Source organism: Athene noctua, chromosome 2 (genome assembly GCF_965140245.1).
Source record: "Athene noctua chromosome 2, bAthNoc1.hap1.1, whole genome shotgun sequence".
Taxonomy (NCBI): Eukaryota; Metazoa; Chordata; class Aves; order Strigiformes; family Strigidae; genus Athene; species Athene noctua.
Genome location: NC_134038.1, coordinates 89,198,428 through 89,218,063, shown reverse-complemented (window position 1 = coordinate 89,218,063; position 19,636 = coordinate 89,198,428).

Here is a 19,636-nt window from a genome sequence, read left to right as displayed (position 1 = left end):
TCAAAGGCCTTGCTGAAGTCAAGGTAGACAACATCCACAGTCTTTCCCTCATCCAATAAGCAGGTCTCCCTGTCGTAGAAGGAGATCATGTTTGTCAGGCAGGACCTGCCTTTCATAAACCCATGCTGACTGGGCCTGAGCATCTGGTTGTCCCTCATGTGTTGCATGATGGTGTTTAGGATGAGCTGCTCCATCAGCTTCCCAGGCACCGAAGTCAAGCTGACAGGCCTGTAATTTCCCGGATCATCCTTCCGACCCTTCTTATATATGGGTGTCACATTGGCCAATTTCCAATCAGTCAGGACCTGATTTAAAGAAGATTATACATCAAACCACCTTCTACTCCATACTTTATTTTTCCAACTAAAAATAAAGGATAAACACAGCGTTAAGGTGAGTATTGCTGCATTGTAGAGATCTCATATGCATTGTTTGTGCAATATGCATAAAATGGGACCAAACCAAATGCCTTCACCTTAAGTTTGTAAAATTAAAATATAATGGGACAGATGTTTACAAATTTTTATTTATCCTGATCAGCTTAAAATGTACTTTGAGTATAAGGGCTGCACATTATCAAATTTTCATCATTACTCTCAAATTTCCTTATTATTTCTGCTCAAGTTTACACAATACTACATGAATGGAAGATGTATATTAGTTCCACTCCTGATACAGAAAATAAGGAGAATGTTTAAAATATCATTGATGTGTTTGTTTGCATGAGAAAAAAAAAAATCATATAACATGTTTCCTAGTTCTTCCACCTGCAGTTTGATTTTATGACTATGAAGTATAGTAATAAGGAAAGAGATCTTGGTGAAACACACGTTCATAAGGGCCTCTTTCACACTCCCTAATCTCCTAATGGCAAGATCAGGGCACCAGATAGGAGTCTAAGTTCTCAAACCTCAGGGTCAGGAAGGATAGGTGACACTTCTTGACAGTACATTAATGAAAATGTACCCTTTCAAAGTTAGATATTTTATGAATGCCCTGAGTCCTCTACTTCTGATGAAGGGATTTCTGTTCTTTATCTTGTAGTCTCTAATGCGCTAACACTTTTACCTTCTGTGGAGGTTTGAACGCAGCCAGCAGCCAGGTGCCACATGGCTGGCTGTTCACCTCCCCCTCCCTCCTCTGGTAAAATAAGGGAGGGACAAAAAGAAGAGAATTCATGGGTTGAATAAAAAAAAAAGAAAGAATTTACTAAATATAGCAAGAGAACAACAGTAACAGTAGTGTGTCCAAAAAGAAAACAGGTAAAATGCAGCAGTGGCTTACCAAGCGCGGTGACCACCCCCACAGCAACACCATGGCCCTGTGAGCAGACGATGCGCGTTCAAGCCCCCCAAGTGAAGAGTCCCACGAGAGAGCCCACCCACCTAAATCCCTGGGCATGACATCACATGGTATGAAATACTCCAATGAAAATTAACTCCATCCTGGTCAAAACCAGGACACCTTCCAACTAGGCACCAATAACTCTCTTATATATTGTCATAACTTAATTTACCAGAAAGTGCATGTAACCTTAAATTACTATTTTTATGACAGCTCTAAGTGTGAAAACCTTCAGTCACAATTTCGAATGTACCTGACTAATATATCTGTATGAAAATAAACATTTCTTTAAAAATACATAAATAACATTTTATACAGTAGTCATGCTCCGAAAGGTCCCTTTATGTAGAAAATTGAAAGACCAGTCATTCAGGGGTGAGAGACAGAGAGCACCCTGGAAAGACACCTATTTTGAGTTTCTAGGTAAAAGCTAAGCCAAACTCTTAGCACTATGCTCATGCAGTTTCACAGATATAAGAGATGTGTTCACTGAAAGAAAACAATTCAATTCATGCTGTGCATTCACTGAAGCAAGCTTGTAAATGGAAATTGGAGTTTAAGAACAGAAAAAGCATTTTTGGTAAGTTCAAGCTGAAGGGAGAGCATTCTGGTGATTAAAATGACTGTATGTCATTGTTTCTTTCCTCCCTTCTCCATACTGCACTTAATGGCTATATAAAAACAGGCAATATTTTAGACAAAACTGAATGAACTTTTATTTTTATCCTAAACTAACAAATGCCCATTTTAGAAGTGGATGTAAATGAGAGCACTATTTTATTCCCTGACAATTTTTAGATTTCCTCAGAATTTTGCAGGAAAGGACATGTTTTCCATATACAGCTGTTAATAAAAAATTTACAATTCCATTGTTTTATTTTTGTTTTTCCTCTTTTGCTCAGTTTCATAAAAAAGCTTAAGTGTCTTCTTAAAATTAATATGGTATTTACTTCCTCTGAACACTACAATACAAAAACTGTTTAACTTGCCAAATCATGTGCCATGTTAATTAGCATGATCAAGCAGAAGAATTTTGTGTCAGCGTTCTAAAATTACACTTAGTCATTAAAATAATACTCCAGATAAAATATATTTTTCCTCTCACTTCGGTTGAGTCAGGCAACTGTATGCTTGGTATTACTGTTATTATAGTAGTGTATAATAAGCCCTATGAAGATCAAGATCCCTAGGAACTGTGCAAAAAAAACCATTAAGAAAAAAGTCTAAAGTATAAAAAGGTAAACAAAGAGGAGGGGCACAGCAAGACTGAGTGACCTTTAGCACATCAGCAGAGCAGGTTGCTGACAGAGACATGGATGCAACTCAGTTAATTCCAGTTTGAGGTCAGACCTGCTGGGGTCATGTTAGCTAAACTTCTACATAGCTAAAACATTACAAACACAGAGCACCTCACTGAAAAATCTTAAATAGATATTAACCTCAACTGTTCTTTTGTAGAGCTTCCAATGGCACTGCACCTCTGTACTTAGCAGCTGATGGCAGTGCATTCGACAGTTTTCTGCAATTGGGACCTTCCTTCAGGCTTGTATGTTTCAGCATACAAAATCAAAATGTAAAGTGTGTGATACTTCGATGCAATTAGTTTGTTGGACTTTCTATAAGTGTCACAGTCCATTCAGTGGAATCGTGATGGTTTGTTTGCTATGATCTTGAAAGTGCAAAATTAAGGTGACCAACACCAAAGGGGATAGCAGTAATCAAACAGTAAAACTTTATTGTGTTGCCTGTGAAGTGGCATGTGATAGTTAGAGATGGGTGAAAGAAAGAAGAAAAGTAAAGTAAAGTTTAGAGAGAGGAGGAGAGAGGTTATAGGTACCACTGCTGATCTCAAGACGTCCTAACAGTCCCAGGTCCAGCTGATGCTACATCGTCGATCGTTGTGATACTTGGTGGGAAAGCTTCCAGTTTTCATTGCCAAGAAGTCATCATTTTATGCTTAGTAACACACCTTGTTCCACCTCTGCCTCAGGGGTCTCCGCCCTTCTCAGAATTCAATTATCATATCTCCACCCTTCTCGAGTGAGGCTATCATGCATGCGCGGGGGGGAGTGTCTGAGGTGTGGTCAATCTTGGAGGCAGGTAGCCTTCAAGCAGGAGGTGTGTTTTGGTGTTATAATGAAGCAAAGTTCGTCTATTGTTCTTCATTGATGTTATGGCAACAGCTGTGATCCATCTTTTTTGACAGTGGCTATGCGGTTACCTCTAACAGCTCTGGCTGGGCCCAGGTACCGAACAATAGCCCAGCACTCTTTTGTACTGCACAGCTCAGGCACCGAAGAGCAGCCCAGCATTGCCTGCACCACACGGGTCAGTGCTCAGGAGGACAGCACAGCACTCGCTGTGCCACACAGTTCTGCATTCGGGAGCCTTTGCACCACATTCCACTCCAGGGTTCGGCAACTGTGTTCCAAACAGGCCGTTGCCAGGTACCTCACTGTCCATGTCCCTGATGACAACGTTGAGACAGTGCTGATCTTCTGACTGACTCTTAAAATAAAACATCAAAAGTTTGAGTGATCCTTTTCTGTGAAATGATGCCAGTTCTTAATAGAACTGAGATTAAGTAGATTGAATTTCCAAACTGCTATTATTTCTGTCATCAGGAGGCAAAACCTGTATTTTTTAATCTAGGGGATATGCACACTGATGAATAAAAGGTTCTTATCAAGAGCAAGACAGGAAAGATTATGTTAAATCCACCCCTATGGTATATTAATGACCTCAGCCTACATACACTGCATTTACGGTAATCAGTGCTGATACATCTGTGCAAAGCACCTGTGCGAGTGGACGACAACGATGAGTGGTGTTCCTCAGGGGTTAGTATTGGGACCAGTGCTGTTTAACATCTTTGTTGGGGACATGGACAGTGGGATCGAGTGCACCCTCAGCAAGTTTGCCAATGGCACAAAGCTGTGTGGTGCAGTCGACATGCTGGAGGGAAGGGATGCCATCCTGAGGGAATATGACAGGCTTTAAAGGTGGGCCTGTGCAAATATCATGAAGATCAACAAGGCCGAGTGCAAAGTCCTAAACATGGGCAATCCCAAGCACAGACACAGTCTGGGTGATGAGTGGATTGCGAGCAGCCCTGTGGGGAAGGACTTGCAGGTATTGGTGGATGGAAAACTGACGATGAACCAGCAATGTGCACTCACAGCCCAGAAAGCCAACCATATACTGGCCTTCATCAAGAGAAGTGTGACCAGCAGATTGAGGAAAGTGATTCTGCCCCTCCTCTCTCGTGAGACCCCACCTGGAGTACTGTGTTCAGCTCTGGGGCCCCCAACATAAGAAGGACATGGACCTGCTCGAATGCGACCAGAGGAGAGTCATGAAGATGATCAGGGGTCTGGAGCACCTCCCCTGTGAGGACAGGCTGAGAGAGTTGGGGTTGTTCAACCTAGAGAATAAAAAGTTCCCAGGAGACCTTATGGCAGGCTTCCAATATATAAAGGGGGCCTACTGGAAAGATGGGGAGGCACTCTTTCTCAAGGAGTGTAGTGATAGGACGAGGTATAATGGTTTTAAACTGAAAGAGGGTAGATACATATTAAATATGATGAAGAAATCCTTCACTTTGAGGGTGGTGAGACACTGGAACAAGTTGCACAGAGAAGTTGTTCATGCCCTGCTTCCCCCACCCCCACCCCACCCCTTCCCCCAGATTGAACACTTCCAGGTTGTACGGGGCTTTGAGCAACCTGATCTAGTGGAAGGTGTCCCTGCCTATGGCAGGGGGCTTGGAGCTAGATGATCTTTAAGGTCCATCCCAACCCAAACCATTCCATGATTCTGTGATCTAACACTCCCAATAAACACAGAAACTGACCGCAAGCATCTCTTTTGACCTCCTTCAGCTTCAAAGTCAAAAGCATTTACTTAAATTGTCCATTTTGATGGCATGTAAAATACAACCTAATTGTTTATCATATCTCACTTGAAATTAATAACGTACAGTAGAAAGGTTAACATTTTAAGTTAAATGCAGGTCACAACACAATATATTTCACATTATGTTATGACCAAACCAATGCAATGTATAGAGACGTCCTTATCAGTCATTATTACATCATATAATAACAAAAAAGAGACTTCATATTTAGTAACCTAGGTAGCTTACGTACTTTTCAAATAAGAAACAAGTAATGCAAACACTCAAAATGTCTGTAATAAACTACTCAGATGATGGTATTTGTTCACCATATTCTTGCTATTTCAACTGACAGATAACTTATTTAAAATATTTTCTCCTTAAATAAAAATATTTTTTTAAAAAAATAATGAAAGTAATTTAAGTTGTTTCAGTGAATAGTTTGGCCATATCTACTTCAATCTAATGAGCAATCAAGGAGAATCTTTGTTTATATTTGAAATCCTTATTCAATTACATATCTAAATACAATCCAGATGTCTCTGCACAGTACTTTGTGCATATGTTGAATAGCTTGTTTGTTCCTTTTGTTTGCTTACTAAATAATGAGAAATGCTGCTGCCCTTTACTTAAGTTTTTCTTTTGGCAATGAGCACTGAATATGCTAACCAACATCTGATATACAGATTCCTAACTTCTGTAGTATTTCTTGGAGAGGATCTATTTCTCCTGTCTGACATTATTGTCAGGAGTTTTACCTCAGACTCTCTATTTTTGTACTTTAATCTGCAGCAGATAATACATTGTGTTCTACTTCTATTCTTCTGCAAAAAAATAGCATTGGCACAGTCAGTAAAATCAGTGAAATTTAATGCATTGTTCTATGACTTCATTATTTTTCTATAGTGTACCATTCAATTTCTGGCTTTAATCAAATACACTAGACAATTATAATATGCATTTGAAATTACTCTGAAAACAAAGATTAGTCTTTACATGAATAATTTACATCAAATATTACACATACACACAAATGTGCTTTGCCAATAGCTCTGTTACCTTCCCTCTTTTTAAGTTTATTCTACCTCTACAAAGCCGGTGTAAATCATTACTACATAAGAGTGTACTGCAGAATACGTGATAGAGGAAAAAATGCACACAGCTTCTGCTGCTTTTAAAAAATATTTTAGTAGTGTTGAAAAGTGCAGTGAAAATTCACTTCCTTGAACTAATGTGGGTGGTCCTACAATTTTGTTTCACTGAAAGTTCCTATTAAATTTGTCTTAAAGTGTTAGGTGCATTAATTTGTTTAATCTAAGAATTCAGATACATATATATATATATATATATATATATATATATGTTACCTTACAGGAAAATATGTTAACTTTTTTGCTACTTAAGTATTCAGAAAACACAGCAGAATAAGACCTCAACTTAATTTCTCAGCAAAGAAGATTGCTAAAAAAATACCTATTTTTGTTATTGTTAAAAAAACCCCAACACTATTGAAAAGTTGCCCCTTTGAACAAGGAGGGCCTTGCATTCTAGAGTTTTAAACATTGCACAGAAAATTCACACTGTAACTCCCATGGAAATTTGGCTAAAGTGTTGAAAATAAAGGGTCCTGAGAAATAAAAAAAAAATAAAAAATAAAAAAAAAAATAGCTGCACATGTTCTATGCAGTCTTGCTTTTGGTCATTTGTCTCTGAGGTTTCCATCTGAACTGAGTTGGCTTTATATCAGGGCTCACACTACAATTTATACCAGTCTGTGTTGATGGTAGAGAGCACTGGGGAAAAGTGGGACATGGATTACACAAAAGAAGAAACTCAGTATAGCAGGGGATGTAGAAATGGGAGTCTAAGTCTGGTAAGAACAGAGTAAAGAAGTACTTTCAACAGTTCCCCAATTTCAAAACTGAAACTATTCTAAAAGCTAAAAAAATAAATCCAAACACTTGAATCCAATCCATAGCCTTTGGTTTTTGAGTCTTAGCAGTCATAATGCTACTGAAATAAAAAGTAGCCCTGACCTGGTTATCAAGCATGAACTTTTCTTTACTGTCTTCAGGTAAAACAGAACTTGGTTAGTCAAAGAATTGCTCTCATTCAGTTTCTCATATTATCTTCTAAACTATTAAATGCTTTCATGGTTTTCTTAGTATGTTTTAAAACTGGTTTTACCCCTAAAAATTCTTTCATGTTACAAGATGTTACTTCAGAGTCTCATCAACGTCTTTCAGTCTGACATTTTAAAAAGTAAATATTTTTACAGTTTTCACATTCCTATGTTTGGTTGGTTTTGGGTTTATTTTAACTTACTGCTGCAAAACTGAATTTTCAAATTGTCCTGTTAATCGTCACAAATGCACTTTTGGACAATTGCATTAATAAATGAAAAAAATCCATCTCTGCAGGGTGATGAATGTACAAACGGTCATTGTATTTCTGTGTGGATGTTTCTGCTCCTTTTTTTCCTTCACAAAATCTTCCATTTGAACTTGACAGAGATATGAAGCTGCACTTCTGAAGTAGCCACTGGGCATCTGGTTGCTACTTGCTGTATCTCTTCCTTATTGCCTTATGACTACCGCTAATATTATTTCCCCTTATCATGGAATGGATGATGCAGGGTTATAGCTGTAGTATTTAAATGGAAATAGATGATCATGAGAGACAGCTACTAAAAGAGGTATATGGTGACTTAAGTACCTACAGTTCAGAACAAACTAGAAACATTTAGCTCTGTGAAGGTAGCCTCAAACTCTCACAGACTCAACCCCTAGAATAATGGAAACAACTTCAAGAAAAAAGTCAGTGTAGTCTTCCTCACCCTTTTGTGGTAATCTGCTTCAATAATATACACCAAGATATCACAAGCTTTTCCATTTCGTTTCTAAAAGCAATAGTATCTCAAACTTCCAAACTCGCATTCTCAGCCTTAACAGCAACCCTAGCAATGTCAAAGTAGAATAAATTTCCAATTGCCTGGAACATGTGACAGTCAAAGGTGCCAATCTGTTGATGTAAGTATATGAGGTCAGCATTAATACTTTGTATTAGTGTTGAATCTCTACTTGAAAAAAATTCAGTTTTGGCACTGTTCTCTGCTAAGTTATTTATGGCTGCAAGCAAAAGATGATTTGAAAATAAAAATCTCCATAGAAACTGATGATGGACAAGACCTAAGAGAGGCCAAAAAGATATTTTCAATTCAGTCTCTTATATGGAGGTAAATTTAAAAATTCCCAAGTGACAAAATGGAAGAAACAAACCCCTTAAACTGTAGCTGTGTTCATTGTATTACTAGTAGCTTTACATCTAAAAATAAAGGATGATTTTCCTAAAAGACCTCTAAAAGAGAAACAATAAACCATATTTTCCTATTGGAAACTATGCTAGGACACATGGAAAATAAGGAAATGACTAGTGACAACCAACATGGCTTCACTAAGAGTAAACCGTGCCTGACAAATTTGATGGCCTTCTACAACAGGGATACAGCGCTGGTGGATAAGGGAGGAGCAACTGACGGCATCTACCTGGACTTGTGCAAAGCTTTTGACACTGTCCTGCACAACATTCTTCTCTCTAGATTGGAGAGATGGATTTGATGGATGGACCACTGTAAGAGACTGTGTTGGACTGTGCTTGTCTCAACATTACTGCTGCACCACTACTACTTCCTGGCCTCAACATCTTGTCACCATGGAGGAGTACCCTCTGAAGGAGACAAGTTGTCCCCAAAGAAACCACCATATCGGCCTGAAGCTGGAACAACAATATCCTTGGCAGTGTCTACCAAGCTGTACTTCCACATGAGGTCAGGTGGATAGGAAATCAGGGTGAGGAAGATGTGAGGATGTTGAAGACACCACAGGTTGACCACCCACCCCTACTCTCCAACGCCCCCCCAGCACTACCACTGTGAACACCTGGACATGTGTTCATGAAGGAATGTGGGGTGGTGCATATTACAATGAACCCTGTGGAAATGGGTGGATTCTTCAAGGAAATCATGGGGATGAGGACAATAAAAGGACTGCCTACTCCTCTCTTGCAGGGATTTGACATGATCTCTCTGCAGAGCTCGGAATTTGGGATCTCTACCAACATCACCTGAACTCTTTTCTCAGACATCATCACCTGCACCAAGACCGAGCCAATGGGATGTTGCTGGATTTGTGGTGGTGGTAACAGATCTTGCTGCATCTCTTCCATTCGGTTGCTTAGGTATTCTGACTTTTTCTTTCTTCTCTCTGTCCTATTACTATTATTGCTTGTTATGGGAATAAAGTTTACAAGGTTGTACGGCATCTGACATTGTTTGTGTCTTAATCTCGCTCTTGGAATCTATCAAAACCTTCTCTGACTTTGGATCAGGACAACCACACAGTAGATAAGGAATTGGCTGGATGGTTGCACTCAAGGAATTATTATCAACAGCTTGATGTCAAGGTGGAAATCAGTGACAACTGGCATTCCTCAGGGGTCAGTGTTGGGATCAGTGCTGTTTAACATCTTTGTTGGTGACATGGACAGTCAGACTGAGTGCACCCTCAGCAAGTTTGCTGACAACACCAAGCTGTGTGGTGTGGTTGACATGCTGGAGGGAAGAGATGCCATCCAGAGGGAATTTGACAGGTTTGAGAGGTGGGCCTGTGCAAACATCACAGAATTCAAGGCCAGGTGTAAGGTCCTGCATATGGGTCAAGGCAATCCCACGCACAAATACAGCTTGGGTGATGAGTGGATTGAGAGCAGCCCTGTGGAGAAGGACTTGCAGGTAATGGTGGATGGAAAACTGACTATGAGCCAGCAACGTTCACTCGCAGCCCAGAAAGCCAACAATATACTGGCCTTCATCAAGAGAAGTGTGACCAGCAGGTCAAGGAAAGTGATTCTGCCCCTCTACTCCACTCTCATGAGACCCCACCTGGAGTACTGTGTTCAGCTCTGGGGCCCCCAACATAAGAAGAACATGGACCTGCTCAAGTGCAACCAGAAGAGCTTCATGAAGATGATCAGGGGTCTGGAGCACCTCCCCTGTGAGGACAGGCTGAGAGAGTTGGGATTTTTCATCGTAGAGAAGAGAAGGCTCCAGGGAGACCTTGTTCAGACTGTAACATCCTAAACTGGATACAAGGATACATTCTGACTGTCATAATCGAAGTGAATGTAACCTGTAGTTCCCCAGATGGTTCTTTAGTTTTTTGCTTTTTGATTTTGCCTTTTTTTTTTTTTTTTTTTTTTTTTTTTTTTCGGAAAAGGGGTGCAACATTCTCCTTCCTCCAGTCACTTAGGATCTCCTCAATCTTCATGAATTTTCAAAGAGGATTGAAAGCAGTATCTCAGGGATACCTGCTAGATCTTTTAGCACTCTGACTCAGTCTGTCAGATCTCAGGAACACATAAAGGTGAAGTTCTCACATGCAGTCTCTGACTTGATCCTCACTCACTGTTGATAATTTTCTTACCTTCTTCAAAGTTTTAACTAAGCATAGAGGCCTGATAGGCCACACCAGTGAAGACTGAAGGCAGCACTGAGTATCTCAGCCTTATCTGTGCCCACTGTCAACCGTGCCATTCAGCCACATATTTTCCTTATTCAGCCTTTTACCAGTAATGTAGCAGTGGAAGTTCTTCTTGTTGCCACTGATGTTCCTTTTAAGTCTCAACTCCATGTAAGCTTTGATTTTCCTGACAACAGCCCTACATTCCTGGGCACAGTTATGAATTCCTCATTTGTAACCTGTCCCTGATTACACTTAATATATGCTGGTTTGGGGATAGGGTGGAGTGTTCGGCGTTTTTTTGTGGGGGTTTTATTTATATTGGATCTCTTCCCAGAGTTCCCTGAATAACTAAAGATAGTGTTTTGATATGTCTACTTGTCTTCCTGAGTATTGGTATGAAACATTGTTGTACCTGTAGGATGCTAGCCTTAAAGCTTTGACAGCTTCTCTCATCTCTTTTTACTTTTACAGCTGTTCCCCAAGTGATCACACCTACCAGTTCCATAAACAAGATGCAGTCTCCTTGTCTGTCACTAAGAGTCTGGACTCTGTGACTCTCCTTTCTCCCTCAACATCTTCAACTTCAGCCAAGGCTGCCATTAACTGCCACGTCCCCAGTCAGCACCTCTTTCCAGTGAACAGTAGATCCACCAGTGTGTGTCCCCTGGTTGGACCAACCAGTATCTGAATCAAGAAGTTATCCTTGGCACTCTCCAGAAATCTCCTTGACTGATCACATCCCATCATATTGCCCCTCTAGCAGATATCAGGGAGGCTTGTATGTTCCATGCGCACCAGCATCTGTGATTCCAAGACTTTCTTGAGTTATTTAAAGAAGGCTTTTCACACTTCTTCATCCTGACCTGGTAGTCTGTATAATTTCACACAACGTTGTTGCCCTCATTGGACTCTTCTTAGGTCCTGACCCACAAGCTCTCACCAGACCATCATCCATGCCATAAAAGAGCTCTATGCATCTGAGCTGCTCCTTCACACAGAGGGAAGCTCCCTCCTGTTCTTCCCCGTTTCCCTACTGAGATGTTCCTTGTCCATCACAGCCTGATCTGTCAGACACTCTGTTGGCCTACAATGGAGCACAGTCTCTAGCTGACTTGCATTTGGGGGTTGCAGTCTCCACAGGGTCTCTGTGAAGACCTCATTAATCTCCTTTCCACCTTTCCTGGAGCTGCTGAATGAATTCACATCCTCCTGGAAATTATTAACCAGGTGATAACCTTTCAGCCCCCCCACACCTCCCAAATCAAGGACACTAACCTGATCTCCTTCTATGACAAGGTGACCCACTTAGTGGATGAGGGAAAAGCTGTAGATGTTGTTTAGTAAAGCCTTTGACACCATTTCCCACAGCATCCTTCTGGAGAAATTGGCTGCTCATAGCTTGGACGGGTGTACTCTTCACTGGGTAAAATACTGTCTGGATGGCTGAGCCCTGAGAACTGTGGTAAATGGAGTTAAATCCAGTTGGCAGATGATCACAAGTGGTATTCCCCAGGGCTCAGTATGGGGGCCAATTCTGTTTAATATCTTCACCAACAATCTGGACAAGGGGATCGAGTGCACCCTCTATAAATTTGCAGACAACACCAAGTTGGGTGAGAGTGTTGATCTGTTTGAGGGAAGGAAGGTTCTTCAAAGGGATCTGGACAGGCTGGATCAATAGGACAAGGCCAGCTGTGTGAGGTTCTACCAGACTGAGTACCAGGTCCTGCACTTGGGTCCCAACAACCTCATGCAACATTACAGGCTTGGGGAGGTGTGGCTGGAAATCTGCCCAGTGGAAAAGGACTGGGGGTCCTGGGGTGTTGGTTCACAGTCAGCCGAATATGAGCCAGCAGTGTGCCCAGGTGGCCAAGAAGGCCAATGACATCCTGGCTTCTATCAGAAATTGTGTGGCCAGCAGGACTATGGAAGTGACCTTACCCCTGTACTTGGCACTGGTGAGGCCACACCAGTTCAGTTTTTGGCCCCTCACTACAAGACACTGAGGTGCTGAAGCGTGACCAAAGAAGGGCAACAAAAGGAGGCTCAGGGGAGACCTTATTGCTCTCTACAGCTGCCTGAGAGGACATTGTAGTGAGGTGGGTGTTGGTCTCTTCTCCCAAGTAACAAGTGATAGAACAAGAGGAAACATCTTCAAGTTGTTCCAGAGAAGGTTTAGATTGGATATTAGGAAAAGTTTCTTCACCCAAAGGGTCATCAAGCATTGGAACGTGCTGCCCAGGGAAGAGTTTGAGTCACCATCTCTGGAGGAATTTGAAAGATGTGTATGGATGTGGCACTCAGGGACATGGTTTAGTGGGATTTGGTGGTGTTACATTTATGGTTGGACTTGATGATCCTAAAGTTCTTTTCCAGAGAAATGATTTTATGATTCTATGACACCCCCTCCATCTTCATGGGTGTTCCCTCCACCTGTACAGGCCCTACAGACCCACTCTGGGCTGAGACCTCCCATGACGTGCTGCTCCAATAAGTGTGAGCATGGAACTTTGCTGTGGTCCATCACCACTTATGTGATGAATATAGCAGTTTCTCACCCTTTTCCATGCATGATCCTGCACAAACTAATGCATCTGTTAGCTGCTCCAGGGAGCTGTCCTTCATGCTGGGTGACAGTACAGGCTTCTCCCTCACACCAGCTGGATGACACTTATCACTACCTCTTAAGAAGTCAGCTGAAGACAGAAGGTTAAAGAAGCCTTTAACCAGCAACAGCTGACTGACACTATTAAAGACGGCAACTTTGCTAAAAGAAGCAAAAACCTCTAGGAGCTATGTAGCAGCACTGGCAACTGCACCAGTACACACCAGCAGCACCAGCACACACCCTAAGGCTCTCAGAAGCTCCCAGAAGACCTGGAAGAAGAGCCCACAAACTCCTGCACAAACTACTGTGTCTGCTAGCAACATCTGTTTGGAGCACTTGTTTACTGAATAAGCTTACAACTAAGGATGACTGAAAGATGATCAAAATGCTCAGCTTTTCATCAAAACAGATAGTGTTATAAAAAAAAAATATTGGTGGAAACATTTTTCAGTGTTTCAAGATCTAAAGGAAATGTTTCTTTTATCTTTTTAACTCCACTGAATTTTGACTTCACTTTCAGGTGAAACATTTATGTGAATAAAATAGTTAACGTTAATGATTTTATTCACAGCATTATTAGATATTTTCTCATCAATAAAATGTGAAGCTAGCCTGTAAAAAATGAACTTTCCGGTGCTGACCTTTTGACATATCTTAATTGAATCTTTTATTACTTTTTCTATTTTGTGAATATTTAAACTGTTTGGCTTGATTCCGGACAAAATGAAATCTTCAAACACTGAACTTCCCTGGTGATCTCTATATTACAAAACATAGATCATCTTCCCAAGGTACATAGCTTGGAGTAAAGGAAGGAAAATACAAACAAAACTATCAGAACCCAGAAAGTCTCTAGAAAAAGAATATCACAAAAGAACAATAACTCTTTCCACGTACCCAAGTTGATAACTGCATTGCAAAATTATAAATAAACACATACAATGTATGGACCCAGTTAGTGGCCCTTTCAGCAGGGAAGCACCATTTTTTTTAATTACAAGATAATATCTTTCATAAATATGGTAAACTATTATAGTTAATCAGTTTTGAATGAATGGTAAAAATGTAGCGTTTATTTATGCTGCAAGAAATGTGTCCAGAGCATGGACACACAGGGAAGTACATAAAAGCAAAACTGGAACTGGTGAAAAAAAAAAAGTATTTGAAACAAATTTCTGTGACTTTGTAATTTTCAAAAGAGATACTGAACATTCCACCAATGGTATTTTCAGTGACAGTGTACTCGCAGACTTATCTCAGCAATTGTTGCCTTACATTTTCTTCTATATCCCTAGTCAGGTAAGCTACCACAAACTAAAAACTTAAATTATAGCAGGAAGTTTGTTCTTCTCAGACAAACTGTGTTGAAATAACATTTCTACACCTTAAAAATAATCCTGAATGACAAAAAGTTCATTCAGATCAGGTAACTTATATCATAAAGGCTATATCATTTAAACATTGTTATCCTCTCCAAAGGCTTTCAATTCCACTTCCCTAAAATTCTGATGAAATTACTTTTTTTTTTTCCCCCCCTAATACATATTGCCATTCCTTTTCAGATGTTTTACGCTGATAGTAAAAGTTTCACTATGATTTTGCTGAAAGTGTTTCCCACACTATTTTATACAAGAAGGTAGGAACATATCTGTAAAAATACCAGTTGTATTTTTCTAAAACAAGGTTTGTTTTGTCTGGTTGTTTTTTTTATTCCCCTGAATCCACAGCCACAAGTCCACATATAGCCTTTAACACTGGGCTCATATATTCATGTTTACTTCTCAATGTTCCTTTTATCCTTTGCCAGATGTGGTAGACGCCAGGTGTTATAATAAGGCAGTCTGCAAAAATTGTTCTCTTTTTTTCTGGTTCCACTCACAAATTGATACCCTGTTCATTTCATACTGGTGCACTTGGTCTTAAGTAATGCTTTCCTTTACAAGACTCAGATGATCTCAGCTCATTAACTATAGTAATGACACACATTTTTACATTTTAGCAAATATAACATATAAGACTGTTAACAACAGGAGAATTATTTAATGCCAAATGTTTTAGTATGTTGTAGCTAAACAGCTAAACAGGTAAGTTTTGTTTGTTAATTGGAACAGCATAAGCAGTATTTTTTCTTCTATTAATGGAAATGTTTACTACACATGGAAGAGTTGTGCTGTATTCATGTAATAAAGGCTGCAGGAGTTGGCCACTAATGTTCTCCAAAATATTATCGTATTTAACTACTATAAATCATAACTGAAGTCCACCAATTTTAGTTGTACCATACATGAAAAAAAGAGTTGAAACAGGCTTTTTAATAAACAGGAGCTTCTATGCCCCAAATTAAGTAAAAACTTGACAATTGATTTAACATCAGTTGTCTTTGCACACGTTAATTATACTTTTTTTTTTTTTCCCCCCACAAAGCATGTCACAGACTTGTAAATCTACAGAGATCACTTTATACACTCAATCTCTCACCCCAGTATCCTTATGTTTTGTAAATTTTGAGACTGAAGTAGAAGCTACTCTTAATGTACCATTTTTCTTATGCTTTCATAGACATAACTCAAGTTCTGTGATTTTAATATATATTATGTTCAAGCTCTGAGGTAGGATTGAATCAATTAGAATGATTTTTCTAGTCAGAGGTACATATGTGACAACTTTGTTTAATGACACAGCTTAACTTTAGTTCTTCTGAAAATACTTGAGAAGGTTTTCCTATGCATAAATGCTCTATCCCAACTGTTCTTTCCATATACCTATGAGATGCATTTCCATTACTGCTAACAAGTTTTTGTCACAGATCCCTTTGTATCAGGCACTGTATATACCAAGACCAAAAGGACAGTCCATATCCCACACAATTTGCTATTTAAACATAAGGCAAGAGACAATGTGAGCATATGAAATGACAGCAACGTATACAGAAACAGTAGAATAATAATGACTGGCAAGAGAAGTTTTGGCCACTTTTTCTAGCAGTGTAAGTCATTTCACAGGTTTTTGTAGGCATCAGAGAAATTTTTGACAAGGTGGGCTAGTCTACTGTGACTGACTAGGAATGAGGGACATTTTAAAAAGCAGTAAGAGGAGCCTTATACTAATATTCCAGATAGCCAGGCTCTAATCTTCTTCAGTCAAAAACTTTACAGTTTGTAATTTTCAGTCCTAAGCTTGGAGTAGAATATACTGGTCAGTGTAGAGACAAATAAATGTGTGCGCACTTGTGTTGGAGAGGGTCACTGACACTTGATTCTGATTAGCAATTTAACACTGCTTGCCTACCCAAACGGCACAGATCTTTTGTAACTTCTGCATGAGATGAAGTTGTAATCACTGTAGTTCACCACTTTTAAGTTCCACTTCTGTTCTCATGCAGATTAATATAAGACCTAAAGATAGCAACTAATACGAGCAGCTACCAGTGATCTTCATTTAGCAAAATTATTTGTAGATTTAACTTGTAATGATACCCATGCTTAGGACCTGAATTTTTCAAAGCTAATTTTATATACACTGGTATAAAGTCAGTCATACTGATAAGGTGATTATGCCTTATCAAACTGAACATTTTTTTCCCCATAAGGATAATATAACCATTAAAATATAGAGAATAATCCTGTGTTTATACTCACTTTCTAGCTACAGCTAAATGATTATTTAATTCAGAGTATTTTATTCATAACCTTTTTTATTTTAATATCTCACACAGGTAATTTGGAGTAAAATTTAATGAAGTTCACTCTATAAATCCACCTTCATATTATCTTTTATACAAATCTCATCTTTATTTGAAGCTAAACCAGGGAAAAAGGAAAAAAAGAGTACATTTTCATTTTTAATTTGCAATGTTAATCCCAAGGACTTTTGAACTACAAAAGTAGAGGATAAATTAATTCTATAATTTTTCAAGCTATAAATGGAATGTTCAAAAAAATTATCCATTGCCAAAGTTGTTAGTAGGGACCTATAGTATAACTTTTTGACCAGAAATGAAATAAAAATGCTGCCAAAACATTTTATTACCAAATTTAAGAGGAGCGCACTACCAGGACAATTTCCTGGAAGCTGGAGATCTGCCTAGACAATACCCTGTGAACAGACACCCAAAAACCCCAAATCTTAAACTCAGAAAACACAGAAAAGTTTTCTCAAGGTGCATATACTTCCAAAGGCCAGGAAAAATAGCAAAAATCCTTTCCCTATAAAAAACAAACAAAAGAAAAAGTGCTAATCACGTTAAAATTGGAAGAGAAAAAAACTCTGCAAACCAGTAGTGCAGAACTGAAGAATTCAGCATGTATGTTCCATTAAAGATCAAAGAAAGAAATATTCACTACATAATCTATGCTTGTTGCAGGTAGTCCACAGGGTTCATTGGGGCACAACTGGTGGCCCATAGATCAAATTTGGACACAGAAGATTTCTCTCCTGTCGATCCACTCCCTTCTCTTCAGGAAAGGCAGAGAGTAGATGTTTCAGATGCCCATGGCATTCAAATACCGAAAAACTGCCTCCTGCACACAGCCTAATTCTAGCACCTGAGCTCCTGCAGTTAGCTGAGAGGAGGAACAAGTGCAGGCATCTCACTGCCTTCAGATGGCCCTAATACCAGAGGGAGGGGTGGTGGAGTTAGGTGAAGAACTGGTACTGTCATATGGTTTTGCAGAAATTTGACCTCTCGAGTCTATCTACATCTCTTTAGATGTTTGTTTGTTAGAAGGATTTCTGAAGCTGTAACTTCATCTGGACTGTTGTACTGTAGTTCCATAGTTCGAAATGTTAGGGAGAAAACATGAGTGTTATGAGCAAGAAGACTTCTGAATTTTTGTTACACACATTTATATCTTGACTTCAGAGTTAGTCTTCGAAATAAGGAAAGTGGTCTAAAATCTAGCAAGTTACGTTTACAAGGAATCTGCTTTTACAGGTTTATAATTCGTCTTGAATAAGGTATACTCAGGGATGCTACGTAGGATCTTCGATCTGTTGTTCACCTCAAGAAACACATAATGAGAATCACAGTGTCTCTTAGCCATAGAAAAAATCCCTTGAGTAGAAAATTCTCAAACACCACAAAAAATATATTATTTATCTGCATTTTCTGTTTGTGTCAGGGACAAAGCATTTAGTATCTCTCCTCCTCCCTTTCTTTCCACCTGCCCCTTAAAAAACATCTAGTTTTCATCACAGAGCCAAATTGTCATGTGCACAGTTCAGAAAAAGGAACAGTCAAATCAAAATGCACACTGAACGCTTAGCAACATGGAGTGATTGAGAACTGTGTTTTCTAGATTAGTTTTAACTGCTTTTTAAACAAAAGGTCAGTTTTAAACAAAAAACCTGAGGAGTCAAATAGATTGCGGAAATAAAGGTACAGGCAACACTGCTTTTTCTTAACCCTCCAAATGTTGCTACCTCTACTTCTCTTTTTCATGATAAGGGTTTTAAATTATATACTTATAACACCTTCCTAATTTTCTGCTTTTTTTTTTTTTTTTTTTTTTTTTTTTTAATTTCCTAAAGCTAAACCTGGTTTTGATCATATCCACCTGGCTTATCTCATTATAACTGTCTGATTGGAATTATCTTCCCCATGGCTTTGCTCAATCCATATATTACTTTGCCTCTGGGAATCTGCAATCTACTATCCTCACCTTCATACCTTCTCAGTTTTTTTTTAAATTAGCTTATGAAATGGATTTAGGAATTATATTTTCTTATCTTCTAAGAACTGAAGTTGGCTTTATCATACCTCTCACTGAGCTTGCACACAAACGGCATCTTTATAAGCAACAGTAGAAGTGTAAATATACTTCTTAAGCACTCAAATCTCTTGCATACTAAAGCAAACAGAACACTGTAGATTTGTTTGTTTTCTAAGTGAATGAAACATCTATAAAAATGACAGCAAATATATAGAGCAGATTTATGTAATTATGGCTTATATGTCAGACAATAATGTAATCTATAGTATTTAAGTAAGATTAGGATTAATGACAATACATTTCTCATCCTGTTCCCTTACAATCATTCAGAATTTACAGACATCAAGGGAAAGAAATTCATTGATGTCAATGAACTTTGAATTAGGTTCAGACTATTTACTTGTTTTGTCTGCTCTGGTACCTAAGAAAGTACTTTTTCTTATTCAAAGCAGTAAACTATTTCCTTCATAGACTCCAATTCTGCATACTGTCAGCCAAGGGACTAAGCAGCTGACAGCATTTCTGAAACCATGATATTATACAAATTTCTGATGCAACT